At 40.6% G+C, this 12,029-nt stretch overlaps 1 long non-coding RNA gene across 1 annotated transcript in view; it reads left to right on the top strand.

The window, feature by feature from the left end:
* The window catches only part of LOC124607125, a 502,395-nt gene extending 498,252 nt beyond the window's left edge, over positions 1-4,143 (top strand). The window contains exon 3 of the long non-coding RNA XR_006978778.1: positions 4,084-4,143. This is a non-coding gene — a long non-coding RNA (uncharacterized LOC124607125). The remainder of the gene's footprint in view (positions 1-4,083) is intronic.
* Positions 4,144-12,029: the final 7,886 nt, after the last annotated feature.

Raw genomic sequence — 12,029 nt, 5'->3', positions numbered from 1 at the left:
CTGATGACAATGCCACTAATGCAAAGATACTAAACGCGTTTTTCCGAAATTCTTTCACCAAAGAAAAAAAAATTCTAGAATTTTTGTCAAGACCAGCTGCCAAGTAGATAAGAACGGAAGTTGATAACCTCGGTCTAGCGAAGCAGCTTAAATCATTTAATAAAGGCAAGCGTTCCAGTATAGATAGTACTCAAGTTAGGTCCAATTCAGGGTATGCCGAAACAATAGGTCCATACTTAGTAATCATATGCAAGCACTCGCTAGGCGAAGGATCGATACCGAAAGACTGGAAAGTTGCACAGGTTATACCAATATCCAAGAAAGGAAACAGGAGTAATCCGCTGAATTACATACCCATGTCACTGGTTTTTTTAAAAAGAAATTCGCCAAACAAACGTGCAACTTGACAAGTCATTTTATTTTATGGTCCTGAAGATAGCATTATGAATTGCCGAAACTAGTAGCGAAAATAAAGTAAAAGAACCCAATTTGTACAGCTATTTGGCGAATTCTCTATTATACCAATTTCCAACAACGCGCGGAAGAAACGATCTTTCTTGCGAGCTCTGATTTCACTTATTTTATTATGATGATTGTTTCTTCTTATGTAGGTTGGCTTGAAAAAAACATTTTCGCATTCGGAGGAAAAATCTGGTGACTGAAATTTCGTGAGGAGATTCCGTTGCAATGAAAAACGCCTTTGTTTCAATGACGTCCATTCCAAATCCTGTATCACGTCAGTGACACTCTCTCCCCTATTTCTGAATAATAAAATATGTGCTTCCTTTCTTTGAATTTTCTCAATGCATTCCGTAAATCCTATATGGTAAGGATCCCACATTGCACAGCAGTACTCTAAAAGAGTATGGACAAGCGTAGTGTAGGCAGGCTCTTTGGCAGATCTGTTACATTTTCTAAGTGTCCTGCCAGTAAAATGCAATCTTGCTAACAGAAGTTTGACGGATTCCTTTTAGCACTGAGGATCGATTGCCAATTTTTGCACCGTACAGATGTCTTTTATAAATCGTTTTGCAATTTGTTTAGATCATCTGATACTCTAAAAGAGTATGGAAAGGCTCTTTGGCAGATCTGTTACATTTTCTAAGTGTCCTGCCAGTATAATGCAATCTTTGGTCTGCCTTCTCCTCAACATTTTCTGTGTGTTCTTTCCAATATAATTGCTTGTAATTGTAATTACTAGGTGTTTACTTGAATTTACGGCCTTTAGATTTGATTGATTTGTCGCGTAACAGAAGTTTGACGGATTCCTTTTAGCACTGAGGATCGATTGCCAATTTTTGCACCGTACAGATGCCTTTTATAAATCGTTTTGCAATTTGTTTTGATCATCTGATGACTTTACTAGACGATAAACCACAGCATCGGCTGCTCAGATTGTCTCCTAAATCGTTTATGTAGATAAAGAACAGCAGAGGCCCTATAACACTACCTTGGAGAACGCCAGAGATCGCTTCTGTTTTACTCGATGACTTTCCGTCAATTACTATGAACAGTGACCTCTCTGACAGGAAATCACGAATGTAGTTGCGTTAGTAAGACTATATTCCATCAGCACTCAAACTGATTACAAGCCGTTTGTGAGGGACGATGTCATAAGCCTTTTGTAAATCTAGACATTCGGAGTCAGTTTGAAATTCCTTGACGATAACACTCAGCACCTCACGTGAGTAAAGAACTAGTTGTGTTTCACAAGAAAGACGTTTTCTAAATCCCTGTTGACTATGTGTCAACAGACCGTTCTCTTCGAGGCGTTCGAACACAATATATGTTCCAAAATCCTTCTGCATATCGAAGTTAATGATATGCACCAGTAATTCAGTGGATTACACCTACCGCCGTTGTTGAATATTGGCGTGACCTGTGCTACTTTCCAGTCTTTGGGTACGGATCTATCGTCGACCGAGCCGTTGTATATGATAGTTAAGTATGGAGCTGAACCACAAACATACTCTGAAAGGAATCTAATTGGTAAACAGGCTGGACTGGAAGACTTGCTTTTATTAAGTGATTTAAGTTGCTTCATTACTCCGAGTATACCCGCTTCTAAGTTACCCATGTTGGCAGATGTTCTTGATTCGACTTCTGAAATATTTACTTCCTCTTTTTTGGTGAAGGAAAAAAATTGGAACGATTACATAGATAACGTTTTAGGGAAGGTGCATTAAATGATGCGATTTATTGGCGGAATACTTACAAAATAGAAGAAATTTACTAACGGTCAGCCTGAACCATGCTCGTCAGCCCTCTCCCCTGGAGCATTGCTGCGCGGTATGGGATCCACACGAGATAGAATTGATGAAGGACATGGAAAAAGTTCGAAGGAGGGCAGCTTGTCTTGCAATATCGCGAAATACGGGAGAGAGTCCCACGGATATGATCGGCGGGTTGGGGTGAAATCATTACAGGTGTTTTTAGTTGCCGCAGGATGTGCTCACGAATTTTCGATCCTGAACTTTCTCCACAGAATTCGAAAATATTTTATTGGCGCCCATCTATATAGGAACAAGTAATCATCATAATAAAATAACAGTAATCTGAGCTCTCATTGACAGATTTGTGTGTTAGTTTTTTACACGCGATGTTAGAGAGTAGATACGTAGAGAAATAGCATGAATGTGGTTGATGAACCCTCTGCCAGGCACTCGACATAAGTACATAGTAATAGCGAAGATGTAGAACTTTTTTTGAAAATTTGAAGCCATATTGACCATTAATCGACCATGACTGTTCGAAAAATATGAAAAGATTTCTAAATACCGCTACTAGTCAGAAAATTTGTTGACTACTAAATTATTTAGTTAGGTGATATTTCGTCATCATGCTATAGTGGCATTACAGAACCATGTAATGTAAGTGTATACAGACTTATAGTTTCTTTACATTACTGCTTTTATTTATTTATTTATTTATTTATTCATCCGTAGAGAAATTTCTGTGTGTGATTGTGGTGAGGACACAGAAACCTAAGCATACAACGATACCATATTCAGCAGTCACCTCAGTCAAAGTAGCCAAGCTATTTAAAAAGACTGATATCAGTATCACTTTTGGCAACGACGGCTTAAGAGAGAAACTGGTGCATCACATCATACAGCCTACAGAGAAATTAGTCCGCTATAGCAAAACACATCAGTGAAACAGGACAGAGTGTTACAACAGACAACGACATCAAAGTACTGTGTACTTTGGAAAAGAGGTGGAGAATGGACATCTTAGAAGAAATGGAAATTCTCATTGATAACAATAAGTGGAAAAATGAGATCCTAGATGCAATGATGAAGTTGAAAAATTCATTCTTCTTTACGAATTTCAATTCAGTTCTCTTAAAATAGCAAGTACATGATATTTAAGGTTATATATGAGTATACATCCCAGGAATATCTATATAATTCTAGAAATAAAAAGATTTTATACTGTAATTTGTGTTATAAAATTGTCATTGTCGCTCTTTTTGTAATATATTACGACAATAAGACATGCAGTAGATATTGCTGCTGACAACACCAAGATCGACATATCGATAGTCAAATCGAAACTAGTCTTGTTTTGACTTCTATCTTGTTTTCTGGGCTGCTAATTTGTTTTGTGTTAGCATGTTTTAAAGCCACACTGTGAAGTTTGTGAACAATGGCGAAGAAGTCCAAGAGAGCCGTGGAAATAGCGACACCTCAGCACGTCACAAGAAGACTGCCACGTCACAAGAACAAAGTGAATGACTGTTTGAAAAAATTCACGTGAACAGCAGACCAATATACAAAGTGACATCGCCTTTTACTAGGTTACGCTTCTATTTCTCCACAGGCCGATGACACCTGTCTTGTAAATAAACTTTAGCGTCTGTATACACTTATGTTAAATGTTTTTGTAACGGGACTACAGGATGATGATGAGGTATCACCTCGAAACATGGAACTAAACAAATAATACAGCAGTCAACGAGTTTTGCGACTGGTAGCGCTACTTGAAAACCTTTTGATAGAATTTTTGTGGAGTTCTTGTTCCTGTGCATTCCGAAGCTGTGACAGATGTGTGTGCTGGAGCGGCTGTGCCCTGGTTCCGCAGGCCAGGCAGGGCGGGCCGTGGTCGACGCTGGCTGCGGGCAGCTGGGCGGCAGCAGAGCAGAGCAGCGCGCGCCGCCAGCGGCAGCTCCCGCCGGGCGCCGGCCAGCCGCGGCCGCGCGGGCCCCCACTGCGCGACGTAGCCGCGAGCCGCCGCCCACCGCCTGCTGCGCCTCGCCCTCTCACCATGGCAGGTAGGCGGCACTGGCTCCCCGAGCAGTTCCTAACCACTGCTGGATCACAGACAAGTCACGCTGAAACTGTTCCGCTGGCGGGAAATGTAGCAGGTGTGTACAATGCAGGGTGTTGGAAGTTCCCGTTACAAACTTGTAGGACTTTGCAGGGAGGAGTAAGTACTTAATATTTTGAATAGGGATCCATGTCCGGAAACATCATCCAACGACTATACATAGCCTCAAACGTATTGGCGCAGGCGCCTGGAAATATATGTATACATAGAGGTTGCGAGGTGCCGTGGCTAGCAGTGTACTTAACACTAAATTCTTCTAGAATCTTCATATGGAAATGATGCTCTAAGTCCCCCCCCCCCTTTTCTGACTCCGACTTTTACTGTTGCACATGGATTAAGAAGAAACGCGAACTGACTGTAATCGACCCTGGAAGTGGAGTAGAAAAGAGTTTGGCACCTGCAATAATTTAATTTGATAAAGGAAAGTTTCATTAACGTAGTGAGAAATGAAAGGGTTGCTCTACCGGTCCACAGAATGAAAGTTCTGTCCAAAATAACAATTTGATTTATTGTGACTAAACTCAAAATAATAAAAAAACACATGGAAAATTTACAATACATCCAATTGGATACTCAAATAAATGCTGTGAAGGTGAAGTTGTCCATAAACTAGCTTGTGACGTTTATGACCAAGTGGTATGCGGAGCCAATAACTTGCAACTCAAATCTTAAGAAAAACACCCAGTCAACCCAACATTAATTGCTGCTACAGTAGTGAGAACTCAGACAATGAACATCCAAGACAGAACCACGTAAGAAAAGACGGGAACAGGCGCCCTCTGCTGAGTTCTGATTATCACAGAGCAAAATTCCCTAATCTGCCGGTGCTGCGGACATACATTACCAAACTGTCTTCTTAACTGCAAGGACACAATATGGCGTACTGGAGGCAATGGCTGGTTGCTTCGACGTCCTGTCGTGGTGGTGATAATGTCACGAGTATAGCCCGAAACAAATTATCCTGGTCTAGTTGTTCCAGACTAAAGACTTCCTGTCAATACAAATGCGCCTCTGAAGGAGACGAAGAAGGTTCGCCACACAATCACTGACGGTACAGTGATTGATTTTAACATGCGAAGTCACACAGTAACTCCGATACAGTCAACTTTAGCCAAAACTGCTCAAGAGGGACAACATAGACCGCTTGTATGCAGAACGCTCAATTGCCAACAGTACTCGGAAAGTTACGTTGAAGTCGAAACTTCAGCAACTTCGTCAAACAGTCACACTTAAATGAAAGTATATTAGACAGCCAACAGAAGGCAGGCTGTCCAGAGCAGCGACAGCTCTGTCTTGTAACCTACCCCGAGTGAAAGGCGAGAGCCGACTCTCTCAAGAGCACCTGTACAAGCCGAACACAGAACATTCCCGCCCCCACGACAGTGGCCGTGGTTAAACGTTCCTATCAGCAACTCGAAAACCGGCGGAAAATTCCACTCTATTGCCGACGCACTACTATTCCACCAATGGAGATACTTGGCGCCAATTTCTGAGCCGATTTTGCTACATCTCGGAGCTATCCCCTGAGCAAGCCAATCACAGTTATGATTTTGCAGAAAACGTGGGAATTTGCCCGCCAAGACTGCCTAGGAACACAAGCCATTCTCACGCCTCGCTGGTAGCCCGCCAGAAAGTGTTTTCACTAAGTTTCTGCGAAGTAACGGAATCTCTAGCCCAGCCGCTCCGTCAGACCCCTGTGGGCGTGTCGCCCCCGCTCTTATGACAATGGCGGCATTTGGAAAGCATCCACATGACTCCCTCACACCTGTCAGCTTAACCCTTTCAGGATCAGCAGAACCCGCCTGTCACCGGACCACCCGGGTGATGAGAGACGCTGCATGGGAAGTCCGCGTGTGAACGAATAGCAACTTTTCACCGCATGCAATTAGAGAGGAAAATCGAATTACCCAGAGTAAGATAGAAATATGAGAGGGGGCTCATGCCACCTCTCAAGGTTGATTCTACAATGATACTACAAACTTTGAAGGACAATAGGGAAGGAAAAATGTATCAGTTTGACTTAAGTTCCCTGTATCAGAAACGAACGAGTCAAAAGTTATAAGAAAAAACTGTTCTGAAACCTCTGACAATGGAATACATGTACTGGTCTTGCTGTTATTGAGATTATAGGTTATTCAACTTTCACACGTAGTGGTATGGACCAAAACAAGAAAACATATGTAGTAAAGGTGGACTCTGAAATGCATAACTGAGGAGCTATCAGCACTTATCATCGCTACTGTGAAACATATCTCATCTACTGCGCAAGTTCTCATAGCTTTTAAAGTATGCATTTGAGATCCCATGTTTACTACACTCTTTTGTTTTCTTGTTTTGATCCATACTACCGTCTCTGAAAGTTACATACCCAACATTCTTAAAAAGAACAGTACTGTTACACTGTCAGAGCTATCAGAAGGTTCTTTATCTCAACTTGATACATCTATCCGTCTCCATCATCCCTCAAAGTTTGTAACATCATCACGGTGTCACCCTATACACATACATATATTTACAGGTGCCGACTCCTACAACTACGAAGCTCTGTAGCATCATTGGATGACTTTTCCGTCGGTAGTGAGTTCCTAGTCAAAATATTATACATTTACTCCTCTCTACCAGTCCTACAAGTTTCTAACGGGAATTTACGAACACACTGTATAAGGTACATCAGCGCTCAAAAGTATTTTGCAGAAAGCATTTGCTACAATTACATAAACATACGACTGTTGTAGAAAAAACTGCCAGTAGATAATTGGAAACTGTTCAGCTATAATACACTAGTTTAGTGCCCGCTGATTTGCTAGCGCAGACTGTGTCGTCTGCACAGACCTTTTCTGTAATTTTTATGTTGTTCACAAATTGCAACATCATCGAAACGTTTCACGCTAATTAAGGCAACAGAGTTATGGTCTTCTCCGAATGCACTTCTGACTAAAAAGCGATTCTGATTGCTGGAATCGACTGTTTTGTTAATAATGCCTTTTGCGTTCTTATGGTGAGATTCCCGTAGAATCTTTCTCCTCCTAACACATATTTCTTTGTATGTAACGTAAACGACAAGTGAAATACCAATTTTCATTAATTTATCTTTAAATTTTTTGTATTAGAACGAAATATTTTCTTATAAATTTTCATCCCCTATTTCATCCCGTTGGGGATTTCATTTCCAAGAACATTAAAACACGTATTCTTTCACCTTTAAGACAGAAGCCAAAATGCAAATTTTAATAGATTTAGCTTTAAAAGTGCTTCCATAATTAAATATTTTGATAAAACATATCATCCCCTATTTCACCCTCTTAGGGGTTGAATTTTCTATAGCACTGAAACACGATGTTTTTGGTTTCTGACCGAGGAGCCAAACATCAGTTTCCGTAAATGTAGCTTTAAAAATACTTTAGCATTTCTTTATTAATGATTTACTTTCAAAGAAACTTCCACCCACTGTTTCACCCCATACAGATTAAATTTCCCAAAATGGTGACTCACGTATTTCTTTATTTTTGACCGAGAAACCAAACAGCAATTTTAATAGTCCTAGGTTCAGAACTGCTAAAAACGACATATTTCTAAGAAATCTTTCATCCTCTATTCCCTCATCTGATCGATGCAATTAAAAAAATCCCTTTTCAAACGGAGCCTCTGCAAATTTCAAGTATCTGTCCAAAATTGTTTGGGATCGGCGATGGTGAGTCAGTGAGTGAGTCAATCAGTCAGTCGGGACATTGCCTTTTGTGTACAGAGATTTAGCACAAAACGAAATTAAGTTTAAACAAAAGTACCTTATATCAAAACAGAAATAATAATTCTTCCGCCTCGATAGTAATTTGTAGGTATAAGTACGAATAAAACAAAACTATTTCGGAATCACATTTTGTTGTCCCTGTGGTTTTCTGGCTGACGTATATATAGTGCGCACCATCCGGAGAAAGTACTTTAAATTCACTTCGAATACTCCATAAAACAGTATGTCAATCTGTAGCATTCCAAGTTTGACGTTTCCTTCCTGGCATTCCTATTTTTGAATTTATGAATGATTTACTTGGTATTTAAATCACCCTGTACTAGGTGACGTTTTACTGTAGAGACATGTAGGTTCAGTCCATGATTGTACTCCTGATCATCCCTTACTTGTCGAGCCGGGTTTCTTGGACCAGGAGCAAACTGTTCACAAATCATTGTGTCTTCCATCGTTTTTCGAGGAAGACTTGATATTCGTTTTTGGATACTGTTTCTTCCTGCTTTTACCGATGATCCCACACACACGTATTAGTTGTCGTGATACGTTATAGCGTCTAGCAACGCTAAATTGCGACTTTTCCCTCTACAGAGCACGCAAAAGAGCTTGTCTCACATCAACCGAGTATTCTTTGTCCTTTGGTATGCTTATAGTTGCCTCCACAAATGAACGAACACTGACTGAATGCCTGAGTAATGTTATTAATGAATAAAGTACCACCAAAGTGAATTATAAAATACTTTTGACCTAAAGGACTACACACAATGATGAGAAGAAACATTATGACAATCTGCTTAATAGCTTCTTTGTGCATGTTTGGAAAGAAATTCTGCGTATCAAGGATTCAACTGTTGGTAAGTTTGTGCAGGTCTGTGGCATTAGATGTCTACGCACAGGTGATGTAATTCTCGTAAATAAGGGACCGCTGATTTGCCTACAGGGTGACGGTGCCCGACAGCGGACCAGGCGGGTTCCATTGGACTAACAATAGGCGAATTTGGTCGCTGAGACACCAACATGACTTCGCTGTAATGCCCCTCAAATAACTGTAACACAATTATGGTCAAGAAGTCTGGAAACACGAACGATTACACGGCTGCAGGGTGGCATCGTCGTCAGGGAAGGCGTCAAGCATGGAGGGACGCATGTGGTTCGCAGCTGTCAGCCTGTCTTCCGTTACTACCACATGTCCCATTCAACCGCAGGAGAATGCCTCCCGTAGCATAATACTGGTCCCACTAGTCAACGTCTATGGCGCGCTGCACATATCGAGCAGCCGTTCACCTCGACGGCGTTAGTGAAGATGACCGTCGATCTAGTGTAGAAAGAGTGTGATTCACGCGAAGACCCGACATTTTTCAATTGATCGTGATCCTGTGCTCACTGCTGTCGTAATTGATGATTTCGTTCGGTCAATTTGTGAACACGTAATATAGTCTGCAGGGAGCTCCATGTTCAACATCTACGATGAACGGTGCGGTCTGAAACACCAGCATTGTGCTCTTTCGACACAGTCGCCACAGATCACTGTCTATTCTACGTCACAGAGCACACAAGCCTCTGAACCCCATGTTCTGTGAAGAATCGTGGACTTGCAAGCAATTTAGCGCGTAGTGGTAGTTTCACTGTTCTTCTACCTCTTTCCGTAGATGCTCATGACAGTAGCACTTGAACATTCGACCAGCTTAGTAATAATAATCTGTCCTATGTCAAAGTCGCTTATCTCATTGGATCTCCCCATTTGCAGCCCATATCTTCTCTAGAGTGACCCCCCTCCCTCCGCTCATTCCCCTCCCCCCCCCCCTCCCCCACTCATATGTACCCCACTTACATACTTTAGCTACCGTGTCACGTGCCCGCAACGCCACCAGGCGGCATCCAACGTCGCAGTGGACAGTGATCATAAGCGCTCGCTTATCAGCGTACACTGTTATTGTATGATCTTGCTTATTTACTAGACATGCACCCACAGCGGAGCGAAGCTCTTGAGGGTTGTGACATTTATGTCCGTTACTCTGTTGTGACTGGATGCATACAGTACTGAGAACATAACACAGCAACTACAACATACTTTTGGGTGCTTCTGTATGTGTTTTTTTTAAAGAACATACACATTTTCCACATTTTCATGTGGATATTGCAGCAACTGAAACGACGTTATAAATAAAGACAAATACAGACGTCATAAATAAGATCGAAATTCAGGCATATTTCGAGAATAAAACTGTCTAGATAGCGTGATGCACAAATCGGAAACGTATAAATACAACGTTTGCTCACTTAAGAAATGGAAAAAGCTCGCTGCAGTGCCGAAGTTATTAGAAAAGTCATTTTCTGATTTAGTAAACAAAACCCCAAGATTACAAATTATAAAAATACCGTAAATATTTCTCTAAAATAAGCCTAAAAACTCGTAATACTGCCAAAAATAATTACAAAAGTAAGCGAGATCACTCGTGATGTCGAGGATGTTGGAAAATGATGTGTTCCGAAAAAGTGAACATAAGTTTCTGTAATCTCACACATGTCAGATTTGAAATTCCTATCGTGTTTAGACCTTCCCTCAGTAAAAAATAGCCTAATTTACTCTAAACGGTAGCAGCCAGAAACCTTACGACAGATGCCACAGCTAGCACAAATTTTACGAAACATAATATTTATATATGGAAAATTCTCTGAAAACACGAATGCCGAAGCACATCCCCAAAAGTCATGTGAAGATACATAATTATAACGGCAAACAAAAGCTAAAACAGGAAAAGTCGGCCAAGCAGTTGTGGTAGAGAAGTAATATGCAAACAATGACAACTCGGATTATTCTTGAATCTGGTTATTATAAGACTACATTTACCGATAGAAATTTTTTTTTATTAAATTAGTTACAATAAAATTATGTTAAAATATCTGAACTGCTTTCAGAGTCTTTACGGAGAGAGAGGTTTATGACGATTAACATTATAATGTTGCTTTCGTCCGATGTCAAGTTAGGTGATGCTGGCAGAGGCTACATTGCAGTAAATCCGTCAATGTTAAAATTCAGCTCTTACATGCTCTTGACGTGTGCATAATCCATTTGGCGACGGTAATATTGCTTCGTCGACTGCTAGGGAGATATGTACCGGTCGGAAGCAATTACATAGTATTGTAGTTCACTAGCGTACATATCTGCACTACGGTAACACTTCTGTCAAATAATATACTTGTTAACGTCACATCCACAATTTTTAACGGGTGCATAAATCTCTTTAACTCGTGGATAACGAAACTGCAGTTAGTCTGTTGTTACCACACTTATCACACCAGTGAACTCACAATCTGATGCATAATACTGTTGTGTAGGAAACTGTTTAACCGTTTTATAGCTACTTTTACTGTATTAACGCGCGTGAACTCATTTTAGATTGCAAATGAAAAACGTAAATCTAACCAGTTTTTGCAGTTGGTGTCACAGTCTATCGGAGACACAATCACCGTCGTATATGTCGTCAGTGGAGTCTGTAGAATTTCACGAAACTCTATTATTTGAATCAGTCTGATGTTTTCTTTTCAAGATGTTCGTGGCAATGTTAAGTCCATTTCGTATTCTGAATGTAAATGTTCGGTATTACTTACCGTAAGTTTCATTCCGACACGACACCCATCCGCATTCCACGCCAACTCTCCCACGCGCACACACACTCTTCGGTTCCAGACTAACTATCACTCGCTCTTTTCCTCTCGTATGGCTGTTTCATTTATTATAGTTACAACAACAAAAAATGTTACATGAAACTGAAATACCCATTCATCCAAAATCAAGTACTATATGTCGATAACAAATGTGTAGCAAAATATAATGAAAATAAAGCATAGTTACATTTAATAGTATAGAACAAAACCCGTCAAGCAGCAAAGAGTTAACACATGGAAATAAGAGGAAGAAAAATAATATTACTCATAATTAAGTGTCCTCACATGT

This window comes from Schistocerca americana, chromosome 3 (genome assembly GCF_021461395.2).
Source record: "Schistocerca americana isolate TAMUIC-IGC-003095 chromosome 3, iqSchAmer2.1, whole genome shotgun sequence".
NCBI classification, from domain to species: Eukaryota; Metazoa; Arthropoda; class Insecta; order Orthoptera; family Acrididae; genus Schistocerca; species Schistocerca americana.
Note: the sequence above shows the minus strand (reverse complement) of the source record. Positions and strands in the feature narration are given on the sequence as shown.